Raw genomic sequence first — 6,115 nt, 5'->3', positions numbered from 1 at the left:
ATCCTGCAGCTGATCTAAAAGTGAAGCTACCCAAGAACGGGCCACATCTTATTGTGTGTCCCTCCTGGTGCCGCATGCTGTCAGGAACGTGGATCCTTGATGGATTAATGTGGCTGTGCAGTGGAAGACCACCTGTTATTTAGTCGCTCAGCCGTGTCTGACTTTACGCAGCCCCATGAACTGTAGCCCTCCGGGGTTCTCTGTCCACGGAATTCTCCAGGCAAGGATGCTGGAGTGGGCTACCATTCCCTTCTCCAGGGGAGCTTCACGTCTCCTGCATTGGCAAACAGATCCTTTACCACTGAGCCACCCAGGAAGCTCGGAAAACCACCTGAGTAGGGATCCTGACTGAGATTAACATTGTTTACCTACTTGGTACAGTGCAAGCCCCTTAGATTGTGTAGATCGCACTATCCTAATTCTAATGGGCAGATTGAACAAAGTGGTAACATAAGGTCTTTTCCAACTCTACAATCATAGAAGTTAAGGTTTTTACTTTGTAGGCCTGTTTTCCTTGTCTGGTTTCTCCCCAAATTCTTGCCCTATTGAGTGATGCACACAACAGAATGAACACCTTGGAGAAGTATGCATTATTCCAGATTAAAGCCTCTGATTCTCACCATAGTATGATTATTTCAAAGCCACACAGACTGACAAAATTCTAGAAAAACTATAAAAATTCGTTTTAAATGTACAGTATGTGTGCATTTTTAAGCACAGGAAAACAAAACAATGATTGTTCTAGGGTGCTGGGGTCATTCAGTGGTTACTTTTTCCTGTAAATTTTGTGTCATAAAAAACATTTTGTATATAGCATTTCTAATGCTTTTGTAAGAATAAGGATTAGGATAATGAACGAGGTCCTGGAAGCAAGTCAGGGAGGCCAGAGTTTTAATCTTGGTTTGGTTTTCTCATTGGTAGTATGAGAATAGTACATGCTTTACCAAGTTAACCCAAGGTACTGTGAAGCTCAAATGAAGGAAGGTCTTAAAAAGTGCTTGAAACACATTGCAGGCCTAAAAAAGTGTGGATGTAGAAAGTACAAGAGAATTACTTGATCAGTTAAACAGTTTCCTGGGTGTTCTTAAATGATGCTTCTCTTCATTCAAGAATGGGCAGTGGTTGTTGCTTCACTTCCAGTTTGCTTGCCTTTGCTGGGGGGAAGCTAGCCTGAAACCACAAGTTGGGAAGCAGTGAGAGAGCAGAAGTACTTGTGGGCAGAGACTGAAAACAAAGTTTGGTGCAGAAAATATCAGATTGACATATATAACATGACCTGTGTAATGTGTTGTCTTCTACCGGCAACTCAGGCAAGATCACCAGTTTTATGTATATGTGGAATGATAAAACTGGAAAGGCATGCACATTACTGGAGAGAGAGAGAGAGAGAGAGAGTGTGTGTGTGTGTGTGCGCGCGCGCTAAGTCACTTCAGCCGTGTCCAACTCTTTGCAACCCCATGGACTGTAGCCTGCCAGGCTCCTCTATCCATGGGGCTCTCCAAGCAATAATACTGGAGTGGGTTGCCATGCCTTCCTCCAGGGGATCTTCCTGAACCAGGGATCTAACCCATACCTCTTACATCTCCTGCACTGGTGAGCAGGTTCTTTACCACTTGTGCCACCTGGAAGTGGTTAAACAGAATTCAAAATTAAGGATGTATGTGAAGCTATGTACATTAAAACAGTTCTTGGCTTTCCAATTATAGTTTTTAAAAATTATGTAAGAAAAATAATATGTGCAAGCCAACCTCAAAGAGTAAACAGAAGGACAAAAACAACAAGAATAGTTATGTCAATAATATTTTATTAGTAATAAGTAATAATTTAGGATGCTTATGTCCCCAGGGAGATCTTGTGGGCCTGAGACAAGGATCTGAGGACCAGCAGGGAGTTTTCTTTTCATGCTGCTTTGTTCTTGGAAGAATATTAGAATAACCTGGGGAACTAAAAAAAAAAGTATGTCGGGGCCCACCTTGGTATGATTAAATTAATCTGGGATTGCAGGGTGTGGGGAAGCCTAGATGTTTTGTTTTTAAAGTTCTCCCAAGTGATTCTACATCTTCCCTGATGGCTCAGTGGCAAAGAATCTGTCTGTCAATGCAGGAGACTCAGGAGGTACGGTTCAATCCCCAGGTCAGAAAGATCCCCTGGAGGAGGAAATGGCAACCCACTTCAGTATTGTTGTCTGGGAAATCCCGTGAATGGAGGAGCCTGGTGCATGGACTAAGTCCATAGGGTCGCAGAGTCAGACACAACTGAGCAACTGAGCATGCCTGCAGGTTAAGTAATTCTACTGTGCCTGCAAGTTTAGAAGATCATAGAAAGGAGAAGCGAATTGCGGGACTGGAAATGACCAGTTAGCCTGCTTTCCTAAAACAGGAAGCTGTGGACTGAAGATGAATAAAGGATCTTTGAATCCACAATAGAAAGTCATGATTTGATTCTAGAGGCAGCACTCAGAAGGAAACAAGGCTATGGGAAAGGTTGTTGGAAAAGTGCTGACGGCTCTCAATAGTCAAGTGAGGCCCTCCAGAGGCAGCATTCACTTCAGCTGTGCCCACTGCAGGCTCTGTCCAGAGACCCAGTATCAAAAACTCGGACAGGAGGCTGGACAGGAACCGATGGGGATGGTGCCAGCATCTGCCCCCTGGTCCTCCCTCACTTCCATCAAGGTGAGGCCAGCACCTCTGTGTGAGAGCACTTTGCTAAAGAACCGAAAGGGACTGCGGGTGATATTACCAGCTCAGACTTAACAATAATACACGTTTTAATACCTTACTTGTTGCATTTAGAAAGTATTAGTTGCTCAGCCATGTCCAACTCTTTGTGAGCCCATGGACTGTAGCCTGCCAGGCTCCTCTGTCTATGGAATTCTCCAGGCAAGAATACTGGAGTGGATTGCCATTCCCTTCTCCAGGGGGTCTTCCCGACCCAAGGATCAAACCTGGGTCTCCTACATTGCAGGCAGATTCTTTACCATCTGAGCCACCAGGGAAGTCCATTTAGAAAGACCGGTATTATTCTGGATGAACACTAGACTTCATTTTAAGTGAATTCTGGCCATTGTAAATAATCAGTCCACACTTACATGTTGAAGGGTTGCCCGCTGGGAAGACTCAAGAGAACATAGTGCAGTCATTGCCAGCCTGAAGCACGTCTTCTGCATAAAGGGTTTCTACGCCCTGGTGCCTGTGTGTTAGGACTGCTGAGTAGCTGAATCAGTCACCAAGCGGTCACATATTGAGGACAGTACCACAGAGTCAGTATGAACTGAAGAGAAGCCAGGGAACTCCACTCATCTCCTGTATCAAGGCTGACAAAGAAAGTGATGGAATGCCTATTTCCAGTAGGCTGTAAATGAACTCAGGAGGGAAAAAGTCATATTTTCTCCAAACTTGGCATAGGTATAAAACAGAAGGTTATTGAGAAAGAGAGGGAGAGAGAGAAAGACGTGTGTGTGTGTGTGTGTGTAAAATACAAAATATTTGACTGGAATCCACATTAACACTTTATGCCTCTTCTAAGTAGTCTAGAACTTCATCATTTTACCCCCAGCAACCCTCCCCTTCATAAAGTCTTGCCTCTGATTTTTAGTTATACTTAGGATGTCAATGGCTTTGAAATCTAAGGTGTTATCCTTCCTTGGAGGTTGGCCTAAAGTGTCTAAAAGTGCAGACAGGAAGCTGTAACCATGGAAATATCAGTGGGAGAGGGGAACTTGAGGATTACGCTGTAGTCCTTAACCCTGCTTGTTAAATTAAGCAAGGAGTGACACTGAGATAAAAGGGAAAATCTGGCTACCCTCTTCACTTAGCTAAGAGGGAAGCTGGAGGTTTTCTTCCTCAAAGCTTGTGGTTGTTGAAAGGACATGGAGTATACAGGAAGCACCAAGAGTTGGAGTGGTAGACACATGTATTAGGGTTCTCTAGAGAGACAGAACTCACAGGATACAGAGAGATATTTAAGAGGAGATTTATCATAGGAATTAACTTACATGATTATGGAGGCTAAATTGTCCCATCATCTGCCATCTGCAAACTGGGAAACCAGGAAAGTGGTGGTGTCCATTCATTCTGAGTTCAAAGTCCCAAGAACCAGGAGCACCAGTTTTCAGGGGCAGAAGAAGGTGGCTGTCCTAGTGCAAAGAAAGAGCAAATCTGCCCTCCTTTTTCCCTTTTGTTCTCTTCAGGCCCTCAACGGATTAGATGGTGTCCACTCTTATTGGTGAGGACAACTTCTTTGATCAGTCTTGGATTGATCAAAGAAGTTGGGTGGGTCTGACCCACCCAGAAATAACATTTTACCAGCTACCTGGTCATCCCTTGGTTCAGTCAAGCTGATGCATAAAATCAGCCATCATGACACACAGATATTCTGGCATTTTTTAATTCCCTCTCCTTTGTCCTCTCTGATATCCTTTAGCTCAGCACGTTATCACTTCCAATACCCCATCCAGAGCAGAAGCTATCTAATTCTTGGGTGAGGAAATGAGAAGCAGCCCATTGAGAGACTGAAGTCCTAGCCCCGGTCCTCCCCCTACAAATGTTTATTAACAGTGATGCTTGACATCTATAATCCACTCTATCCAGTTGCTCATTCTGCTCCTCGGTAAGTTAGATAACTGCCTAATAGTTACTCAGTGAGTCACAGAGACAAGTCTGAGGACTGGACACTTCTCCCAGTGAGGCTCTCTCCCACCCATGCTGGGTGGGATCTCAGCCCCTCCAGCCTTTTGGTCACTGGAATCCATGGGCTCATGACCTGAGTTTCTATAGCAGTCCCCTCCTCCTGCCCTTCTTGTTTTCCCTCCATCCCCCACCGCCACCCCACCATTCACCACCCATATGCTGTATTCACTACTGGCTTTTGTGATCTGTGGTTGCTAGGGTTGGCAGCTATAAAAAGCACGTGCATTTAAATTCTGTTTGAGTTGAGTAGCTTTGCTCATATCTCATGACAGTGAACTGAACTCTGGTTGCCAGGGGTGAAAGGGTGATGGCTGCAATGTGCAAAATTCACCCTCCGTGAAGGAGAAACGTAAAGTGGATGTACTATATGGTACCTTATTGTGTAAAAAGAGAAGCAGTTATTATAATTAGTTTAATGCTTAGGAAGGGAAGTAATTTTACCTACTTAATACTGGAAAGACAGCTTAAACCCTTGGGACTAACCTAGCCTCTCTTCCACCTCTAGGAATGAGGGAAGATGCTGATGATGTATATAGATCAGAATATATGCTCTGAAATGTGTCTCACCAGTGAAAATGAATTCACTTGGAGCTCTTTAGACTCTACTTGTCTGGTTCCCCTAAAAATAGTGACATGATATTTCCAATCAGGGGGCAGCCCATGGCCAGGGAACAGAGGGAAGGAAATCACTGACTTCTGGGAATATAACCTTTGCTAACCTGTAAGCTCCTTGAGGTAGTAGTAAGTCTGTGAAATGCTCAGTCTGTATCCTGGAAGCATGCGCAACAGAGAATGTACTTGATAACTGTCCTTAATATGGTGCTCTAAGCACATGCCTCCCTTGGGCCAATAATGCCCTTTACTTTACTAAGTGCAATGGAACAGAAGAGTACCAGTTTGTGGTGGTTCTCTTGCAGGTCTGCCTCTACACAGGGCAACAGTAAGCCTTGGAGATCTCTGTCTTAATAAGACAGAGACCAGTCATTTAGGAAAACAGTGTAGACACTATTTTGAGGATAATTACAAGGACTTACCTTTTAGAAGTAAATACCTTTGTTGAGTGCCTATAAGCACTGCTGTCATCTCATTTGATTTTATAACTGTGGAATGTCTCATTAGTTTCTTCATTTATAAACGAGGAGACCAAGTGAAGCTCAGAGAGGTGAAATTGCTCAGTTACAGCTAGTGAGTGGTGATTTTGGAATTTAAACTCAGGTATGTGTGAATGCTAAGTCTCTTCTGTCATGTCTGACTCTGCGACCTCATGGACTGTAGCCCCACCAGGCTCCTCTGTCCATGGACTCCTCCAACCAACAACACTGGAGTGGATAACTGTTCCCTTCTCCAGGGGATCTTCCCGACCCAGGGATCGAACCCAGGTCTCCTGTGTTGCAGGCAGATTCTTTACCGTCTGAGCCACCAGGGAA

The sequence above is a fragment of the Odocoileus virginianus genome, chromosome 1 (genome assembly GCF_023699985.2).
Source record: "Odocoileus virginianus isolate 20LAN1187 ecotype Illinois chromosome 1, Ovbor_1.2, whole genome shotgun sequence".
Taxonomy (NCBI): Eukaryota; Metazoa; Chordata; class Mammalia; order Artiodactyla; family Cervidae; genus Odocoileus; species Odocoileus virginianus.
This window is presented reverse-complemented; position numbering follows the sequence as displayed.